The sequence below is a fragment of the Anomaloglossus baeobatrachus genome, unplaced genomic scaffold (assembly GCF_048569485.1).
Source record: "Anomaloglossus baeobatrachus isolate aAnoBae1 unplaced genomic scaffold, aAnoBae1.hap1 Scaffold_2740, whole genome shotgun sequence".
NCBI lineage: Eukaryota > Metazoa > Chordata > Amphibia > Anura > Aromobatidae > Anomaloglossus > Anomaloglossus baeobatrachus.
The window spans coordinates 6-20,458 of NW_027442238.1; the positions used below are offsets into that span (position 1 = coordinate 6).

Consider the following 20,453-nt stretch of genomic DNA (forward strand, 5'->3'; position numbering starts at 1 on the left):
AATTCTTTCATAGGCCGCCCTTTCTTAGTATTTGACGTTCCTTATATTGCGGTATGAGGCTTCGCAGTAGGTTGCAAACATTCATCACCCATGACTGTCCCCAATTGAGCTCAGAAGCTCAATGTCTATCATGACCTCTCTTTTAGAATGTCCAAGAGCAAGCAAACTATTCCTCCAGGAGAGGGCGCCAACAGACTACTAAAGAGATCATCATTACTCAAAGAAAACCCCAAAAACCAATGCATGATAGGAATAAACAGGTAACTTTCTTTGGAGTGGAAGCGGAGAGATCGCACCAGATGCCAATTCTAGATCTTATCACACCTGTGGTCACTGCAGCAGCAGGTGAATCCACTTTGTCCAAAAGGGATCTATTCCATTCAATTGCAAATGATCTAGATAAGACAGAGAACTGCAGCACGGGGACATAGCCGAGTTGGTCAGGTTGAGTGGTGATGAGTTTGCTATTTGGATGAATAAAGAAAGTCAAAAGTGTGAAAGATAAAAAACAAAAGGAGGAAGTGTGAAAAGTGAATGGGCCAAATTGAGGTGCATATGAAGACGTATGCTTTCTTCCAATTCATTAAATCGGGCTAATATGAATCAGGTGAATTGAGTTCTGCTTTTGGAAACTGGGTTAAGAAGGGGTGCACCGTTCCTGGAGGTACTGCAATACCAGGTCAATGCGTGGAGTGGACAGAGCAAGCTCTTTTTCCATCTCCCTGTTCTAAAAATCCATTTAATATATGGTCCCCAGATAGGGGACGTATCAGATATTAAACTGATAAGAACAGATACTACACTTGATCTTAGCCAAAAGGCCGAGAAGCGATAACCAGAATTGGTTTGGGCCTCGAGTGGCACCCTGGCCTATGCCGGACACATCTTAGGGAGAGAGAGCGAGAGGGAGACAAACCCACGCCTACACAAGACATTTTGTCACCCAAGCCAACCCTTGAAAAGGCTGCTTTGCAGAGCAAAAACAAGAAGAAGTGGTGCGTTTTGCAGCCGCCGCCCACTGCAATGAATCTGAATAACTCCTCCTTTAGGGCGCAAGCAACTCCCCTCCCCCTTGCAGTCTTTCCAATTCACGATACAAAAAGACGGACAGGACAGGTTGCCTGACTTTCCGTCACTGCCACCCTTTGCCATCCTTACCCGTAGAAAGCCCTTTCATCATCCCCAAACCCTAATCTTTTCCCTTTCCTTCCCAGCCCCCAAACCCTGCCCTCTGTACCTTTCTCACCACCCGCTTCCCTTCTCCTGTCATCCCCCTACCACCCGGGAAAAAAAGAGATTGCCCCCTCCTTCCACTAGCCCACCCTCCCACCCAAAGAACAACTTCTTCTGCGCAGCTTGTTTTCTAGGCAGCAGCGCTATTGTGATGTCATCGGGGGGCATTGTGACAAGCCGCCAGTGTTCCGTCTCTTCATGTTGTGCACAGTTCAAACGGAAAATACATCAACAGGCAGACTACAGAAAAGCTTACTATCAAAGGTTAGAGGGGGGCTTTCTCAGAGGGCTTTTTACAGTTTTTCTATTCCCAATTAGCCGTTTAAGTGTACTTATTGAAAGTAGTAATTCTTTCATAGGCCGCCCTTTCTTAGTATTTGACGTTCCTTATATTGCGGTATGAGGCTTCGCAGTAGGTTGCAAACATTCATCACCCATGACTGTCCCCAATTGAGCTCAGAAGCTCAATGTCTATCATGACCTCTCTTTTAGAATGTCCAAGAGCAAGCAAACTATTCCTCCAGGAGAGGGCGCCAACAGACTACTAAAGAGATCATCATTACTCAAAGAAAACCCCAAAAACCAATGCATGATAGGAATAAACAGGTAACTTTCTTTGGAGTGGAAGCGGAGAGATCGCACCAGATGCCAATTCTAGATCTTATCACACCTGTGGTCACTGCAGCAGCAGGTGAATCCACTTTGTCCAAAAGGGATCTATTCCATTCAATTGCAAATGATCTAGATAAGACAGAGAACTGCAGCACGGGGACATAGCCGAGTTGGTCAGGTTGAGTGGTGATGAGTTTGCTATTTGGATGAATAAAGAAAGTCAAAAGTGTGAAAGATAAAAAACAAAAGGAGGAAGTGTGAAAAGTGAATGGGCCAAATTGAGGTGCATATGAAGACGTATGCTTTCTTCCAATTCATTAAATCGGGCTAATATGAATCAGGTGAATTGAGTTCTGCTTTTGGAAACTGGGTTAAGAAGGGGTGCACCGTTCCTGGAGGTACTGCAATACCAGGTCAATGCGTGGAGTGGACAGAGCAAGCTCTTTTTCCATCTCCCTGTTCTAAAAATCCATTTAATATATGGTCCCCAGATAGGGGACGTATCAGATATTAAACTGATAAGAACAGATACTACACTTGATCTTAGCCAAAAGGCCGAGAAGCGATAACCAGAATTGGTTTGGGCCTCGAGTGGCACCCTGGCCTATGCCGGACACATCTTAGGGAGAGAGAGCGAGAGGGAGACAAACCCACGCCTACACAAGACATTTTGTCACCCAAGCCAACCCTTGAAAAGGCTGCTTTGCAGAGCAAAAACAAGAAGAATGGTGCGTTTTGCAGCCGCCGCCCACTGCAATGAATCTGAATAACTCCTCCTTTAGGGCGCAAGCAACTCCCCTCCCCCTTGCAGTCTTTCCAATTCACGATACAAAAAGACGGACAGGACAGGTTGCCTGACTTTCCGTCACTGCCACCCTTTGCCATCCTTACCCGTAGAAAGCCCTTTCATCATCCCCAAACCCTAATCTTTTCCCTTTCCTTCCCAGCCCCCAAACCCTGCCCTCTGTACCTTTCTCACCACCCGCTTCCCTTCTCCTGTCATCCCCCTACCACCCGGGAAAAAAAGAGATTGCCCCCTCCTTCCACTAGCCCACCCTCCCACCCAAAGAACAACTTCTTCTGCGCAGCTTGTTTTCTAGGCAGCAGCGCTATTGTGATGTCATCGGGGGGCATTGTGACAAGCCGCCAGTGTTCCGTCTCTTCATGTTGTGCACAGTTCAAACGGAAAATACATCAACAGGCAGACTACAGAAAAGCTTACTATCAAAGGTTAGAGGGGGGCTTTCTCAGAGGGCTTTTTACAGTTTTTCTATTCCCAATTAGCCGTTTAAGTGTACTTATTGAAAGTAGTAATTCTTTCATAGGCCGCCCTTTCTTAGTATTTGACGTTCCTTATATTGCGGTATGAGGCTTCGCAGTAGGTTGCAAACATTCATCACCCATGACTGTCCCCAATTGAGCTCAGAAGCTCAATGTCTATCATGACCTCTCTTTTAGAATGTCCAAGAGCAAGCAAACTATTCCTCCAGGAGAGGGCGCCAACAGACTACTAAAGAGATCATCATTACTCAAAGAAAACCCCAAAAACCAATGCATGATAGGAATAAACAGGTAACTTTCTTTGGAGTGGAAGCGGAGAGATCGCACCAGATGCCAATTCTAGATCTTATCACACCTGTGGTCACTGCAGCAGCAGGTGAATCCACTTTGTCCAAAAGGGATCTATTCCATTCAATTGCAAATGATCTAGATAAGACAGAGAACTGCAGCACGGGGACATAGCCGAGTTGGTCAGGTTGAGTGGTGATGAGTTTGCTATTTGGATGAATAAAGAAAGTCAAAAGTGTGAAAGATAAAAAACAAAAGGAGGAAGTGTGAAAAGTGAATGGGCCAAATTGAGGTGCATATGAAGACGTATGCTTTCTTCCAATTCATTAAATCGGGCTAATATGAATCAGGTGAATTGAGTTCTGCTTTTGGAAACTGGGTTAAGAAGGGGTGCACCGTTCCTGGAGGTACTGCAATACCAGGTCAATGCGTGGAGTGGACAGAGCAAGCTCTTTTTCCATCTCCCTGTTCTAAAAATCCATTTAATATATGGTCCCCAGATAGGGGACGTATCAGATATTAAACTGATAAGAACAGATACTACACTTGATCTTAGCCAAAAGGCCGAGAAGCGATAACCAGAATTGGTTTGGGCCTCGAGTGGCACCCTGGCCTATGCCGGACACATCTTAGGGAGAGAGAGCGAGAGGGAGACAAACCCACGCCTACACAAGACATTTTGTCACCCAAGCCAACCCTTGAAAAGGCTGCTTTGCAGAGCAAAAACAAGAAGAATGGTGCGTTTTGCAGCCGCCGCCCACTGCAATGAATCTGAATAACTCCTCCTTTAGGGCGCAAGCAACTCCCCTCCCCCTTGCAGTCTTTCCAATTCACGATACAAAAAGACGGACAGGACAGGTTGCCTGACTTTCCGTCACTGCCACCCTTTGCCATCCTTACCCGTAGAAAGCCCTTTCATCATCCCCAAACCCTAATCTTTTCCCTTTCCTTCCCAGCCCCCAAACCCTGCCCTCTGTACCTTTCTCACCACCCGCTTCCCTTCTCCTGTCATCCCCCTACCACCCGGGAAAAAAAGAGATTGCCCCCTCCTTCCACTAGCCCACCCTCCCACCCAAAGAACAACTTCTTCTGCGCAGCTTGTTTTCTAGGCAGCAGCGCTATTGTGATGTCATCGGGGGGCATTGTGACAAGCCGCCAGTGTTCCGTCTCTTCATGTTGTGCACAGTTCAAACGGAAAATACATCAACAGGCAGACTACAGAAAAGCTTACTATCAAAGGTTAGAGGGGGGCTTTCTCAGAGGGCTTTTTACAGTTTTTCTATTCCCAATTAGCCGTTTAAGTGTACTTATTGAAAGTAGTAATTCTTTCATAGGCCGCCCTTTCTTAGTATTTGACGTTCCTTATATTGCGGTATGAGGCTTCGCAGTAGGTTGCAAACATTCATCACCCATGACTGTCCCCAATTGAGCTCAGAAGCTCAATGTCTATCATGACCTCTCTTTTAGAATGTCCAAGAGCAAGCAAACTATTCCTCCAGGAGAGGGCGCCAACAGACTACTAAAGAGATCATCATTACTCAAAGAAAACCCCAAAAACCAATGCATGATAGGAATAAACAGGTAACTTTCTTTGGAGTGGAAGCGGAGAGATCGCACCAGATGCCAATTCTAGATCTTATCACACCTGTGGTCACTGCAGCAGCAGGTGAATCCACTTTGTCCAAAAGGGATCTATTCCATTCAATTGCAAATGATCTAGATAAGACAGAGAACTGCAGCACGGGGACATAGCCGAGTTGGTCAGGTTGAGTGGTGATGAGTTTGCTATTTGGATGAATAAAGAAAGTCAAAAGTGTGAAAGATAAAAAACAAAAGGAGGAAGTGTGAAAAGTGAATGGGCCAAATTGAGGTGCATATGAAGACGTATGCTTTCTTCCAATTCATTAAATCGGGCTAATATGAATCAGGTGAATTGAGTTCTGCTTTTGGAAACTGGGTTAAGAAGGGGTGCACCGTTCCTGGAGGTACTGCAATACCAGGTCAATGCGTGGAGTGGACAGAGCAAGCTCTTTTTCCATCTCCCTGTTCTAAAAATCCATTTAATATATGGTCCCCAGATAGGGGACGTATCAGATATTAAACTGATAAGAACAGATACTACACTTGATCTTAGCCAAAAGGCCGAGAAGCGATAACCAGAATTGGTTTGGGCCTCGAGTGGCACCCTGGCCTATGCCGGACACATCTTAGGGAGAGAGAGCGAGAGGGAGACAAACCCACGCCTACACAAGACATTTTGTCACCCAAGCCAACCCTTGAAAAGGCTGCTTTGCAGAGCAAAAACAAGAAGAATGGTGCGTTTTGCAGCCGCCGCCCACTGCAATGAATCTGAATAACTCCTCCTTTAGGGCGCAAGCAACTCCCCTCCCCCTTGCAGTCTTTCCAATTCACGATACAAAAAGACGGACAGGACAGGTTGCCTGACTTTCCGTCACTGCCACCCTTTGCCATCCTTACCCGTAGAAAGCCCTTTCATCATCCCCAAACCCTAATCTTTTCCCTTTCCTTCCCAGCCCCCAAACCCTGCCCTCTGTACCTTTCTCACCACCCGCTTCCCTTCTCCTGTCATCCCCCTACCACCCGGGAAAAAAAGAGATTGCCCCCTCCTTCCACTAGCCCACCCTCCCACCCAAAGAACAACTTCTTCTGCGCAGCTTGTTTTCTAGGCAGCAGCGCTATTGTGATGTCATCGGGGGGCATTGTGACAAGCCGCCAGTGTTCCGTCTCTTCATGTTGTGCACAGTTCAAACGGAAAATACATCAACAGGCAGACTACAGAAAAGCTTACTATCAAAGGTTAGAGGGGGGCTTTCTCAGAGGGCTTTTTACAGTTTTTCTATTCCCAATTAGCCGTTTAAGTGTACTTATTGAAAGTAGTAATTCTTTCATAGGCCGCCCTTTCTTAGTATTTGACGTTCCTTATATTGCGGTATGAGGCTTCGCAGTAGGTTGCAAACATTCATCACCCATGACTGTCCCCAATTGAGCTCAGAAGCTCAATGTCTATCATGACCTCTCTTTTAGAATGTCCAAGAGCAAGCAAACTATTCCTCCAGGAGAGGGCGCCAACAGACTACTAAAGAGATCATCATTACTCAAAGAAAACCCCAAAAACCAATGCATGATAGGAATAAACAGGTAACTTTCTTTGGAGTGGAAGCGGAGAGATCGCACCAGATGCCAATTCTAGATCTTATCACACCTGTGGTCACTGCAGCAGCAGGTGAATCCACTTTGTCCAAAAGGGATCTATTCCATTCAATTGCAAATGATCTAGATAAGACAGAGAACTGCAGCACGGGGACATAGCCGAGTTGGTCAGGTTGAGTGGTGATGAGTTTGCTATTTGGATGAATAAAGAAAGTCAAAAGTGTGAAAGATAAAAAACAAAAGGAGGAAGTGTGAAAAGTGAATGGGCCAAATTGAGGTGCATATGAAGACGTATGCTTTCTTCCAATTCATTAAATCGGGCTAATATGAATCAGGTGAATTGAGTTCTGCTTTTGGAAACTGGGTTAAGAAGGGGTGCACCGTTCCTGGAGGTACTGCAATACCAGGTCAATGCGTGGAGTGGACAGAGCAAGCTCTTTTTCCATCTCCCTGTTCTAAAAATCCATTTAATATATGGTCCCCAGATAGGGGACGTATCAGATATTAAACTGATAAGAACAGATACTACACTTGATCTTAGCCAAAAGGCCGAGAAGCGATAACCAGAATTGGTTTGGGCCTCGAGTGGCACCCTGGCCTATGCCGGACACATCTTAGGGAGAGAGAGCGAGAGGGAGACAAACCCACGCCTACACAAGACATTTTGTCACCCAAGCCAACCCTTGAAAAGGCTGCTTTGCAGAGCAAAAACAAGAAGAATGGTGCGTTTTGCAGCCGCCGCCCACTGCAATGAATCTGAATAACTCCTCCTTTAGGGCGCAAGCAACTCCCCTCCCCCTTGCAGTCTTTCCAATTCACGATACAAAAAGACGGACAGGACAGGTTGCCTGACTTTCCGTCACTGCCACCCTTTGCCATCCTTACCCGTAGAAAGCCCTTTCATCATCCCCAAACCCTAATCTTTTCCCTTTCCTTCCCAGCCCCCAAACCCTGCCCTCTGTACCTTTCTCACCACCCGCTTCCCTTCTCCTGTCATCCCCCTACCACCCGGGAAAAAAAGAGATTGCCCCCTCCTTCCACTAGCCCACCCTCCCACCCAAAGAACAACTTCTTCTGCGCAGCTTGTTTTCTAGGCAGCAGCGCTATTGTGATGTCATCGGGGGGCATTGTGACAAGCCGCCAGTGTTCCGTCTCTTCATGTTGTGCACAGTTCAAACGGAAAATACATCAACAGGCAGACTACAGAAAAGCTTACTATCAAAGGTTAGAGGGGGGCTTTCTCAGAGGGCTTTTTACAGTTTTTCTATTCCCAATTAGCCGTTTAAGTGTACTTATTGAAAGTAGTAATTCTTTCATAGGCCGCCCTTTCTTAGTATTTGACGTTCCTTATATTGCGGTATGAGGCTTCGCAGTAGGTTGCAAACATTCATCACCCATGACTGTCCCCAATTGAGCTCAGAAGCTCAATGTCTATCATGACCTCTCTTTTAGAATGTCCAAGAGCAAGCAAACTATTCCTCCAGGAGAGGGCGCCAACAGACTACTAAAGAGATCATCATTACTCAAAGAAAACCCCAAAAACCAATGCATGATAGGAATAAACAGGTAACTTTCTTTGGAGTGGAAGCGGAGAGATCGCACCAGATGCCAATTCTAGATCTTATCACACCTGTGGTCACTGCAGCAGCAGGTGAATCCACTTTGTCCAAAAGGGATCTATTCCATTCAATTGCAAATGATCTAGATAAGACAGAGAACTGCAGCACGGGGACATAGCCGAGTTGGTCAGGTTGAGTGGTGATGAGTTTGCTATTTGGATGAATAAAGAAAGTCAAAAGTGTGAAAGATAAAAAACAAAAGGAGGAAGTGTGAAAAGTGAATGGGCCAAATTGAGGTGCATATGAAGACGTATGCTTTCTTCCAATTCATTAAATCGGGCTAATATGAATCAGGTGAATTGAGTTCTGCTTTTGGAAACTGGGTTAAGAAGGGGTGCACCGTTCCTGGAGGTACTGCAATACCAGGTCAATGCGTGGAGTGGACAGAGCAAGCTCTTTTTCCATCTCCCTGTTCTAAAAATCCATTTAATATATGGTCCCCAGATAGGGGACGTATCAGATATTAAACTGATAAGAACAGATACTACACTTGATCTTAGCCAAAAGGCCGAGAAGCGATAACCAGAATTGGTTTGGGCCTCGAGTGGCACCCTGGCCTATGCCGGACACATCTTAGGGAGAGAGAGCGAGAGGGAGACAAACCCACGCCTACACAAGACATTTTGTCACCCAAGCCAACCCTTGAAAAGGCTGCTTTGCAGAGCAAAAACAAGAAGAATGGTGCGTTTTGCAGCCGCCGCCCACTGCAATGAATCTGAATAACTCCTCCTTTAGGGCGCAAGCAACTCCCCTCCCCCTTGCAGTCTTTCCAATTCACGATACAAAAAGACGGACAGGACAGGTTGCCTGACTTTCCGTCACTGCCACCCTTTGCCATCCTTACCCGTAGAAAGCCCTTTCATCATCCCCAAACCCTAATCTTTTCCCTTTCCTTCCCAGCCCCCAAACCCTGCCCTCTGTACCTTTCTCACCACCCGCTTCCCTTCTCCTGTCATCCCCCTACCACCCGGGAAAAAAAGAGATTGCCCCCTCCTTCCACTAGCCCACCCTCCCACCCAAAGAACAACTTCTTCTGCGCAGCTTGTTTTCTAGGCAGCAGCGCTATTGTGATGTCATCGGGGGGCATTGTGACAAGCCGCCAGTGTTCCGTCTCTTCATGTTGTGCACAGTTCAAACGGAAAATACATCAACAGGCAGACTACAGAAAAGCTTACTATCAAAGGTTAGAGGGGGGCTTTCTCAGAGGGCTTTTTACAGTTTTTCTATTCCCAATTAGCCGTTTAAGTGTACTTATTGAAAGTAGTAATTCTTTCATAGGCCGCCCTTTCTTAGTATTTGACGTTCCTTATATTGCGGTATGAGGCTTCGCAGTAGGTTGCAAACATTCATCACCCATGACTGTCCCCAATTGAGCTCAGAAGCTCAATGTCTATCATGACCTCTCTTTTAGAATGTCCAAGAGCAAGCAAACTATTCCTCCAGGAGAGGGCGCCAACAGACTACTAAAGAGATCATCATTACTCAAAGAAAACCCCAAAAACCAATGCATGATAGGAATAAACAGGTAACTTTCTTTGGAGTGGAAGCGGAGAGATCGCACCAGATGCCAATTCTAGATCTTATCACACCTGTGGTCACTGCAGCAGCAGGTGAATCCACTTTGTCCAAAAGGGATCTATTCCATTCAATTGCAAATGATCTAGATAAGACAGAGAACTGCAGCACGGGGACATAGCCGAGTTGGTCAGGTTGAGTGGTGATGAGTTTGCTATTTGGATGAATAAAGAAAGTCAAAAGTGTGAAAGATAAAAAACAAAAGGAGGAAGTGTGAAAAGTGAATGGGCCAAATTGAGGTGCATATGAAGACGTATGCTTTCTTCCAATTCATTAAATCGGGCTAATATGAATCAGGTGAATTGAGTTCTGCTTTTGGAAACTGGGTTAAGAAGGGGTGCACCGTTCCTGGAGGTACTGCAATACCAGGTCAATGCGTGGAGTGGACAGAGCAAGCTCTTTTTCCATCTCCCTGTTCTAAAAATCCATTTAATATATGGTCCCCAGATAGGGGACGTATCAGATATTAAACTGATAAGAACAGATACTACACTTGATCTTAGCCAAAAGGCCGAGAAGCGATAACCAGAATTGGTTTGGGCCTCGAGTGGCACCCTGGCCTATGCCGGACACATCTTAGGGAGAGAGAGCGAGAGGGAGACAAACCCACGCCTACACAAGACATTTTGTCACCCAAGCCAACCCTTGAAAAGGCTGCTTTGCAGAGCAAAAACAAGAAGAATGGTGCGTTTTGCAGCCGCCGCCCACTGCAATGAATCTGAATAACTCCTCCTTTAGGGCGCAAGCAACTCCCCTCCCCCTTGCAGTCTTTCCAATTCACGATACAAAAAGACGGACAGGACAGGTTGCCTGACTTTCCGTCACTGCCACCCTTTGCCATCCTTACCCGTAGAAAGCCCTTTCATCATCCCCAAACCCTAATCTTTTCCCTTTCCTTCCCAGCCCCCAAACCCTGCCCTCTGTACCTTTCTCACCACCCGCTTCCCTTCTCCTGTCATCCCCCTACCACCCGGGAAAAAAAGAGATTGCCCCCTCCTTCCACTAGCCCACCCTCCCACCCAAAGAACAACTTCTTCTGCGCAGCTTGTTTTCTAGGCAGCAGCGCTATTGTGATGTCATCGGGGGGCATTGTGACAAGCCGCCAGTGTTCCGTCTCTTCATGTTGTGCACAGTTCAAACGGAAAATACATCAACAGGCAGACTACAGAAAAGCTTACTATCAAAGGTTAGAGGGGGGCTTTCTCAGAGGGCTTTTTACAGTTTTTCTATTCCCAATTAGCCGTTTAAGTGTACTTATTGAAAGTAGTAATTCTTTCATAGGCCGCCCTTTCTTAGTATTTGACGTTCCTTATATTGCGGTATGAGGCTTCGCAGTAGGTTGCAAACATTCATCACCCATGACTGTCCCCAATTGAGCTCAGAAGCTCAATGTCTATCATGACCTCTCTTTTAGAATGTCCAAGAGCAAGCAAACTATTCCTCCAGGAGAGGGCGCCAACAGACTACTAAAGAGATCATCATTACTCAAAGAAAACCCCAAAAACCAATGCATGATAGGAATAAACAGGTAACTTTCTTTGGAGTGGAAGCGGAGAGATCGCACCAGATGCCAATTCTAGATCTTATCACACCTGTGGTCACTGCAGCAGCAGGTGAATCCACTTTGTCCAAAAGGGATCTATTCCATTCAATTGCAAATGATCTAGATAAGACAGAGAACTGCAGCACGGGGACATAGCCGAGTTGGTCAGGTTGAGTGGTGATGAGTTTGCTATTTGGATGAATAAAGAAAGTCAAAAGTGTGAAAGATAAAAAACAAAAGGAGGAAGTGTGAAAAGTGAATGGGCCAAATTGAGGTGCATATGAAGACGTATGCTTTCTTCCAATTCATTAAATCGGGCTAATATGAATCAGGTGAATTGAGTTCTGCTTTTGGAAACTGGGTTAAGAAGGGGTGCACCGTTCCTGGAGGTACTGCAATACCAGGTCAATGCGTGGAGTGGACAGAGCAAGCTCTTTTTCCATCTCCCTGTTCTAAAAATCCATTTAATATATGGTCCCCAGATAGGGGACGTATCAGATATTAAACTGATAAGAACAGATACTACACTTGATCTTAGCCAAAAGGCCGAGAAGCGATAACCAGAATTGGTTTGGGCCTCGAGTGGCACCCTGGCCTATGCCGGACACATCTTAGGGAGAGAGAGCGAGAGGGAGACAAACCCACGCCTACACAAGACATTTTGTCACCCAAGCCAACCCTTGAAAAGGCTGCTTTGCAGAGCAAAAACAAGAAGAATGGTGCGTTTTGCAGCCGCCGCCCACTGCAATGAATCTGAATAACTCCTCCTTTAGGGCGCAAGCAACTCCCCTCCCCCTTGCAGTCTTTCCAATTCACGATACAAAAAGACGGACAGGACAGGTTGCCTGACTTTCCGTCACTGCCACCCTTTGCCATCCTTACCCGTAGAAAGCCCTTTCATCATCCCCAAACCCTAATCTTTTCCCTTTCCTTCCCAGCCCCCAAACCCTGCCCTCTGTACCTTTCTCACCACCCGCTTCCCTTCTCCTGTCATCCCCCTACCACCCGGGAAAAAAAGAGATTGCCCCCTCCTTCCACTAGCCCACCCTCCCACCCAAAGAACAACTTCTTCTGCGCAGCTTGTTTTCTAGGCAGCAGCGCTATTGTGATGTCATCGGGGGGCATTGTGACAAGCCGCCAGTGTTCCGTCTCTTCATGTTGTGCACAGTTCAAACGGAAAATACATCAACAGGCAGACTACAGAAAAGCTTACTATCAAAGGTTAGAGGGGGGCTTTCTCAGAGGGCTTTTTACAGTTTTTCTATTCCCAATTAGCCGTTTAAGTGTACTTATTGAAAGTAGTAATTCTTTCATAGGCCGCCCTTTCTTAGTATTTGACGTTCCTTATATTGCGGTATGAGGCTTCGCAGTAGGTTGCAAACATTCATCACCCATGACTGTCCCCAATTGAGCTCAGAAGCTCAATGTCTATCATGACCTCTCTTTTAGAATGTCCAAGAGCAAGCAAACTATTCCTCCAGGAGAGGGCGCCAACAGACTACTAAAGAGATCATCATTACTCAAAGAAAACCCCAAAAACCAATGCATGATAGGAATAAACAGGTAACTTTCTTTGGAGTGGAAGCGGAGAGATCGCACCAGATGCCAATTCTAGATCTTATCACACCTGTGGTCACTGCAGCAGCAGGTGAATCCACTTTGTCCAAAAGGGATCTATTCCATTCAATTGCAAATGATCTAGATAAGACAGAGAACTGCAGCACGGGGACATAGCCGAGTTGGTCAGGTTGAGTGGTGATGAGTTTGCTATTTGGATGAATAAAGAAAGTCAAAAGTGTGAAAGATAAAAAACAAAAGGAGGAAGTGTGAAAAGTGAATGGGCCAAATTGAGGTGCATATGAAGACGTATGCTTTCTTCCAATTCATTAAATCGGGCTAATATGAATCAGGTGAATTGAGTTCTGCTTTTGGAAACTGGGTTAAGAAGGGGTGCACCGTTCCTGGAGGTACTGCAATACCAGGTCAATGCGTGGAGTGGACAGAGCAAGCTCTTTTTCCATCTCCCTGTTCTAAAAATCCATTTAATATATGGTCCCCAGATAGGGGACGTATCAGATATTAAACTGATAAGAACAGATACTACACTTGATCTTAGCCAAAAGGCCGAGAAGCGATAACCAGAATTGGTTTGGGCCTCGAGTGGCACCCTGGCCTATGCCGGACACATCTTAGGGAGAGAGAGCGAGAGGGAGACAAACCCACGCCTACACAAGACATTTTGTCACTCAAGCCAACCCTTGAAAAGGCTGCTTTGCAGAGCAAAAACAAGAAGAATGGTGCGTTTTGCAGCCGCCGCCCACTGCAATGAATCTGAATAACTCCTCCTTTAGGGCGCAAGCAACTCCCCTCCCCCTTGCAGTCTTTCCAATTCACGATACAAAAAGACGGACAGGACAGGTTGCCTGACTTTCCGTCACTGCCACCCTTTGCCATCCTTACCCGTAGAAAGCCCTTTCATCATCCCCAAACCCTAATCTTTTCCCTTTCCTTCCCAGCCCCCAAACCCTGCCCTCTGTACCTTTCTCACCACCCGCTTCCCTTCTCCTGTCATCCCCCTACCACCCGGGAAAAAAAGAGATTGCCCCCTCCTTCCACTAGCCCACCCTCCCACCCAAAGAACAACTTCTTCTGCGCAGCTTGTTTTCTAGGCAGCAGCGCTATTGTGATGTCATCGGGGGGCATTGTGACAAGCCGCCAGTGTTCCGTCTCTTCATGTTGTGCACAGTTCAAACGGAAAATACATCAACAGGCAGACTACAGAAAAGCTTACTATCAAAGGTTAGAGGGGGGCTTTCTCAGAGGGCTTTTTACAGTTTTTCTATTCCCAATTAGCCGTTTAAGTGTACTTATTGAAAGTAGTAATTCTTTCATAGGCCGCCCTTTCTTAGTATTTGACGTTCCTTATATTGCGGTATGAGGCTTCGCAGTAGGTTGCAAACATTCATCACCCATGACTGTCCCCAATTGAGCTCAGAAGCTCAATGTCTATCATGACCTCTCTTTTAGAATGTCCAAGAGCAAGCAAACTATTCCTCCAGGAGAGGGCGCCAACAGACTACTAAAGAGATCATCATTACTCAAAGAAAACCCCAAAAACCAATGCATGATAGGAATAAACAGGTAACTTTCTTTGGAGTGGAAGCGGAGAGATCGCACCAGATGCCAATTCTAGATCTTATCACACCTGTGGTCACTGCAGCAGCAGGTGAATCCACTTTGTCCAAAAGGGATCTATTCCATTCAATTGCAAATGATCTAGATAAGACAGAGAACTGCAGCACGGGGACATAGCCGAGTTGGTCAGGTTGAGTGGTGATGAGTTTGCTATTTGGATGAATAAAGAAAGTCAAAAGTGTGAAAGATAAAAAACAAAAGGAGGAAGTGTGAAAAGTGAATGGGCCAAATTGAGGTGCATATGAAGACGTATGCTTTCTTCCAATTCATTAAATCGGGCTAATATGAATCAGGTGAATTGAGTTCTGCTTTTGGAAACTGGGTTAAGAAGGGGTGCACCGTTCCTGGAGGTACTGCAATACCAGGTCAATGCGTGGAGTGGACAGAGCAAGCTCTTTTTCCATCTCCCTGTTCTAAAAATCCATTTAATATATGGTCCCCAGATAGGGGACGTATCAGATATTAAACTGATAAGAACAGATACTACACTTGATCTTAGCCAAAAGGCCGAGAAGCGATAACCAGAATTGGTTTGGGCCTCGAGTGGCACCCTGGCCTATGCCGGACACATCTTAGGGAGAGAGAGCGAGAGGGAGACAAACCCACGCCTACACAAGACATTTTGTCACCCAAGCCAACCCTTGAAAAGGCTGCTTTGCAGAGCAAAAACAAGAAGAATGGTGCGTTTTGCAGCCGCCGCCCACTGCAATGAATCTGAATAACTCCTCCTTTAGGGCGCAAGCAACTCCCCTCCCCCTTGCAGTCTTTCCAATTCACGATACAAAAAGACGGACAGGACAGGTTGCCTGACTTTCCGTCACTGCCACCCTTTGCCATCCTTACCCGTAGAAAGCCCTTTCATCATCCCCAAACCCTAATCTTTTCCCTTTCCTTCCCAGCCCCCAAACCCTGCCCTCTGTACCTTTCTCACCACCCGCTTCCCTTCTCCTGTCATCCCCCTACCACCCGGGAAAAAAAGAGATTGCCCCCTCCTTCCACTAGCCCACCCTCCCACCCAAAGAACAACTTCTTCTGCGCAGCTTGTTTTCTAGGCAGCAGCGCTATTGTGATGTCATCGGGGGGCATTGTGACAAGCCGCCAGTGTTCCGTCTCTTCATGTTGTGCACAGTTCAAACGGAAAATACATCAACAGGCAGACTACAGAAAAGCTTACTATCAAAGGTTAGAGGGGGGCTTTCTCAGAGGGCTTTTTACAGTTTTTCTATTCCCAATTAGCCGTTTAAGTGTACTTATTGAAAGTAGTAATTCTTTCATAGGCCGCCCTTTCTTAGTATTTGACGTTCCTTATATTGCGGTATGAGGCTTCGCAGTAGGTTGCAAACATTCATCACCCATGACTGTCCCCAATTGAGCTCAGAAGCTCAATGTCTATCATGACCTCTCTTTTAGAATGTCCAAGAGCAAGCAAACTATTCCTCCAGGAGAGGGCGCCAACAGACTACTAAAGAGATCATCATTACTCAAAGAAAACCCCAAAAACCAATGCATGATAGGAATAAACAGGTAACTTTCTTTGGAGTGGAAGCGGAGAGATCGCACCAGATGCCAATTCTAGATCTTATCACACCTGTGGTCACTGCAGCAGCAGGTGAATCCACTTTGTCCAAAAGGGATCTATTCCATTCAATTGCAAATGATCTAGATAAGACAGAGAACTGCAGCACGGGGACATAGCCGAGTTGGTCAGGTTGAGTGGTGATGAGTTTGCTATTTGGATGAATAAAGAAAGTCAAAAGTGTGAAAGATAAAAAACAAAAGGAGGAAGTGTGAAAAGTGAATGGGCCAAATTGAGGTGCATATGAAGACGTATGCTTTCTTCCAATTCATTAAATCGGGCTAATATGAATCAGGTGAATTGAGTTCTGCTTTTGGAAACTGGGTTAAGAAGGGGTGCACCGTTCCTGGAGGTACTGCAATACCAGGTCAATGCGTGGAGTGGACAGAGCAAGCTCTTTTTCCATCTCCCTGTTCTAAAAATCCATTTAATATATGGTCCCCAGATAGGGGACGTATCAGATATTAAACTGATAAGAACAGATACTACACTTGATCTTAGCCAAAAGGCCGAGAAGCGATAACCAGAATTGGTTTGGGCCTCGAGTGGCACCCTGGCCTATGCCGGACACATCTTAGGGAGAGAGAGCGAGAGGGAGACAAACCCACGCCTACACAAGACATTTTGTCACCCAAGCCAACCCTTGAAAAGGCTGCTTTGCAGAGCAAAAACAAGAAGAATGGTGCGTTTTGCAGCCGCCGCCCACTGCAATGAATCTGAATAACTCCTCCTTTAGGGCGCAAGCAACTCCCCTCCCCCTTGCAGTCTTTCCAATTCACGATACAAAAAGACGGACAGGACAGGTTGCCTGACTTTCCGTCACTGCCACCCTTTGCCATCCTTACCCGTAGAAAGCCCTTTCATCATCCCCAAACCCTAATCTTTTCCCTTTCCTTCCCAGCCCCCAAACCCTGCCCTCTGTACCTTTCTCACCACCCGCTTCCCTTCTCCTGTCATCCCCCTACCACCCGGGAAAAAAAGAGATTGCCCCCTCCTTCCACTAGCCCACCCTCCCACCCAAAGAACAACTTCTTCTGCGCAGCTTGTTTTCTAGGCAGCAGCGCTATTGTGATGTCATCGGGGGGCATTGTGACAAGCCGCCAGTGTTCCGTCTCTTCATGTTGTGCACAGTTCAAACGGAAAATACATCAACAGGCAGACTACAGAAAAGCTTACTATCAAAGGTTAGAGGGGGGCTTTCTCAGAGGGCTTTTTACAGTTTTTCTATTCCCAATTAGCCGTTTAAGTGTACTTATTGAAAGTAGTAATTCTTTCATAGGCCGCCCTTTCTTAGTATTTGACGTTCCTTATATTGCGGTATGAGGCTTCGCAGTAGGTTGCAAACATTCATCACCCATGACTGTCCCCAATTGAGCTCAGAAGCTCAATGTCTATCATGACCTCTCTTTTAGAATGTCCAAGAGCAAGCAAACTATTCCTCCAGGAGAGGGCGCCAACAGACTACTAAAGAGATCATCATTACTCAAAGAAAACCCCAAAAACCAATGCATGATAGGAATAAACAGGTAACTTTCTTTGGAGTGGAAGCGGAGAGATCGCACCAGATGCCAATTCTAGATCTTATCACACCTGTGGTCACTGCAGCAGCAGGTGAATCCACTTTGTCCAAAAGGGATCTATTCCATTCAATTGCAAATGATCTAGATAAGACAGAGAACTGCAGCACGGGGACATAGCCGAGTTGGTCAGGTTGAGTGGTGATGAGTTTGCTATTTGGATGAATAAAGAAAGTCAAAAGTGTGAAAGATAAAAAACAAAAGGAGGAAGTGTGAAAAGTGAATGGGCCAAATTGAGGTGCATATGAAGACGTATGCTTTCTTCCAATTCATTAAATCGGGCTAATATGAATCAGGTGAATTGAGTTCTGCTTTTGGAAACTGGGTTAAGAAGGGGTGCACCGTTCCTGGAGGTACTGCAATACCAGGTCAATGCGTGGAGTGGACAGAGCAAGCTCTTTTTCCATCTCCCTGTTCTAAAAATCCATTTAATATATGGTCCCCAGATAGGGGACGTATCAGATATTAAACTGATAAGAACAGATACTACACTTGATCTTAGCCAAAAGGCCGAGAAGCGATAACCAGAATTGGTTTGGGCCTCGAGTGGCACCCTGGCCTATGCCGGACACATCTTAGGGAGAGAGAGCGAGAGGGAGACAAACCCACGCCTACACAAGACATTTTGTCACCCAAGCCAACCCTTGAAAAGGCTGCTTTGCAGAGCAAAAACAAGAAGAATGGTGCGTTTTGCAGCCGCCGCCCACTGCAATGAATCTGAATAACTCCTCCTTTAGGGCGCAAGCAACTCCCCTCCCCCTTGCAGTCTTTCCAATTCACGATACAAAAAGACGGACAGGACAGGTTGCCTGACTTTCCGTCACTGCCACCCTTTGCCATCCTTACCCGTAGAAAGCCCTTTCATCATCCCCAAACCCTAATCTTTTCCCTTTCCTTCCCAGCCCCCAAACCCTGCCCTCTGTACCTTTCTCACCACCCGCTTCCCTTCTCCTGTCATCCCCCTACCACCCGGGAAAAAAAGAGATTGCCCCCTCCTTCCACTAGCCCACCCTCCCACCCAAAGAACAACTTCTTCTGCGCAGCTTGTTTTCTAGGCAGCAGCGCTATTGTGATGTCATCGGGGGGCATTGTGACAAGCCGCCAGTGTTCCGTCTCTTCATGTTGTGCACAGTTCAAACGGAAAATACATCAACAGGCAGACTACAGAAAAGCTTACTATCAAAGGTTAGAGGGGGGCTTTCTCAGAGGGCTTTTTACAGTTTTTCTATTCCCAATTAGCCGTTTAAGTGTACTTATTGAAAGTAGTAATTCTTTCATAGGCCGCCCTTTCTTAGTATTTGACGTTCCTTATATTGCGGTATGAGGCTTCGCAGTAGGTTGCAAACATTCATCACCCATGACTGTCCCCAATTGAGCTCAGAAGCTCAATGTCTATCATGACCTCTCTTTTAGAATGTCCAAGAGCAAGCAAACTATTCCTCCAGGAGAGGGCGCCAACAGACTACTAAAGAGATCATCATTACTCAAAGAAAACCCCAAAAACCAATGCATGATAGGAATAAACAGGTAACTTTCTTTGGAGTGGAAGCGGAGAGATCGCACCAGATGCCAATTCTAGATCTTATCACACCTGTGGTCACTGCAGCAGCAGGTGAATCCACTTTGTCCAAAAGGGATCTATTCCATTCAATTGCAAATGATCTAGATAAGACAGAGAACTGCAGCACGGGGACATAGCCGAGTTGGTCAGGTTGAGTGGTGATGAGTTTGCTATTTGGATGAATAAAGAAAGTCAAAAGTGTGAAAGATAAAAAACAAAAGGAGGAAGTGTGAAAAGTGAATGGGCCAAATTGAGGTGCATATGAAGACGTATGCTTTCTTCCAATTCATTAAATCGGGCTAATATGAATCAGGTGAATTGAGTTCTGCTTTTGGAAACTGGGTTAAGAAGGGGTGCACCGTTCCTGGAGGTACTGCAATACCAGGTCAATGCGTGGAGTGGACAGAGCAAGCTCTTTTTCCATCTCCCTGTTCTAAAAATCCATTTAATATATGGTCCCCAGATAGGGGACGTATCAGATATTAAACTGATAAGAACAGATACTACACTTGATCTTAGCCAAAAGGCCGAGAAGCGATAACCAGAATTGGTTTGGGCCTCGAGTGGCACCCTGGCCTATGCCGGACACATCTTAGGGAGAGAGAGCGAGAGGGAGACAAACCCACGCCTACACAAGACATTTTGTCACCCAAGCCAACCCTTGAAAAGGCTGCTTTGCAGAGCAAAAACAAGAAGAATGGTGCGTTTTGCAGCCGCCGCCCACTGCAATGAATCTGAATAACTCCTCCTTTAGGGCGCAAGCAACTCCCCTCCCCCTTGCAGTCTTTCCAATTCACGATACAAAAAGACGGACAGGACAGGTTGCCTGACTTTCCGTCACTGCCACCCTTTGCCATCCTTACCCGTAGAAAGCCCTTTCATCATCCCCAAACCCTAATCTTTTCCCTTTCCTTCCCAGCCCCCAAACCCTGCCCTCTGTACCTTTCTCACCACCCGCTTCCCTTCTCCTGTCATCCCCCTACCACCCGGGAAAAAAAGAGATTGCCCCCTCCTTCCACTAGCCCACCCTCCCACCCAAAGAACAACTTCTTCTGCGCAGCTTGTTTTCTAGGCAGCAGCGCTATTGTGATGTCATCGGGGGGCATTGTGACAAGCCGCCAGTGTTCCGTCTCTTCATGTTGTGCACAGTTCAAACGGAAAATACATCAACAGGCAGACTACAGAAAAGCTTACTATCAAAGGTTAGAGGGGGGCTTTCTCA

At 46.3% G+C, this 20,453-nt stretch overlaps 13 non-coding genes across 13 annotated transcripts; all 13 read right to left on the minus strand.

Annotated features, from left to right (window-relative positions):
• Positions 1 to 642: 642 nt before the first annotated feature.
• Positions 643 to 833, minus strand: LOC142265409 (U2 spliceosomal RNA). Its single transcript, XR_012731732.1, has one exon. It is a non-coding gene; the product is annotated as a U2 spliceosomal RNA (small nuclear RNA).
• Positions 834 to 2,221: 1,388 nt separating this feature from the next.
• Positions 2,222 to 2,412, minus strand: LOC142265421 (U2 spliceosomal RNA). The gene has a single exon (XR_012731743.1). It is a non-coding gene; the product is annotated as a U2 spliceosomal RNA (small nuclear RNA).
• Positions 2,413 to 3,799: 1,387 nt separating this feature from the next.
• Positions 3,800 to 3,990, minus strand: LOC142265433 (U2 spliceosomal RNA). The gene has a single exon (XR_012731754.1). It is a non-coding gene; the product is annotated as a U2 spliceosomal RNA (small nuclear RNA).
• Positions 3,991 to 5,377: 1,387 nt separating this feature from the next.
• On the minus strand, positions 5,378 to 5,568 carry LOC142265445 (U2 spliceosomal RNA). The gene has a single exon (XR_012731765.1). It is a non-coding gene; the product is annotated as a U2 spliceosomal RNA (small nuclear RNA).
• Positions 5,569 to 6,955: 1,387 nt separating this feature from the next.
• On the minus strand, positions 6,956 to 7,146 carry LOC142265347 (U2 spliceosomal RNA). The gene has a single exon (XR_012731682.1). It is a non-coding gene; the product is annotated as a U2 spliceosomal RNA (small nuclear RNA).
• Positions 7,147 to 8,533: 1,387 nt separating this feature from the next.
• On the minus strand, positions 8,534 to 8,724 carry LOC142265359 (U2 spliceosomal RNA). The gene has a single exon (XR_012731693.1). It is a non-coding gene; the product is annotated as a U2 spliceosomal RNA (small nuclear RNA).
• A 1,387-nt stretch (positions 8,725 to 10,111) lies between these two features.
• LOC142265371 (U2 spliceosomal RNA) lies at positions 10,112 to 10,302 on the minus strand. The gene has a single exon (XR_012731704.1). It is a non-coding gene; the product is annotated as a U2 spliceosomal RNA (small nuclear RNA).
• Positions 10,303 to 11,689: 1,387 nt separating this feature from the next.
• Positions 11,690 to 11,880, minus strand: LOC142265384 (U2 spliceosomal RNA). The gene has a single exon (XR_012731715.1). It is a non-coding gene; the product is annotated as a U2 spliceosomal RNA (small nuclear RNA).
• Positions 11,881 to 13,267: 1,387 nt separating this feature from the next.
• LOC142265396 (U2 spliceosomal RNA) lies at positions 13,268 to 13,458 on the minus strand. Its single transcript, XR_012731725.1, has one exon. It is a non-coding gene; the product is annotated as a U2 spliceosomal RNA (small nuclear RNA).
• Positions 13,459 to 14,845: 1,387 nt separating this feature from the next.
• On the minus strand, positions 14,846 to 15,036 carry LOC142265403 (U2 spliceosomal RNA). Its single transcript, XR_012731727.1, has one exon. It is a non-coding gene; the product is annotated as a U2 spliceosomal RNA (small nuclear RNA).
• A 1,387-nt stretch (positions 15,037 to 16,423) lies between these two features.
• On the minus strand, positions 16,424 to 16,614 carry LOC142265404 (U2 spliceosomal RNA). Its single transcript, XR_012731728.1, has one exon. It is a non-coding gene; the product is annotated as a U2 spliceosomal RNA (small nuclear RNA).
• A 1,387-nt stretch (positions 16,615 to 18,001) lies between these two features.
• On the minus strand, positions 18,002 to 18,192 carry LOC142265406 (U2 spliceosomal RNA). Its single transcript, XR_012731729.1, has one exon. It is a non-coding gene; the product is annotated as a U2 spliceosomal RNA (small nuclear RNA).
• A 1,387-nt stretch (positions 18,193 to 19,579) lies between these two features.
• Positions 19,580 to 19,770, minus strand: LOC142265407 (U2 spliceosomal RNA). Its single transcript, XR_012731730.1, has one exon. It is a non-coding gene; the product is annotated as a U2 spliceosomal RNA (small nuclear RNA).
• Positions 19,771 to 20,453: the final 683 nt, after the last annotated feature.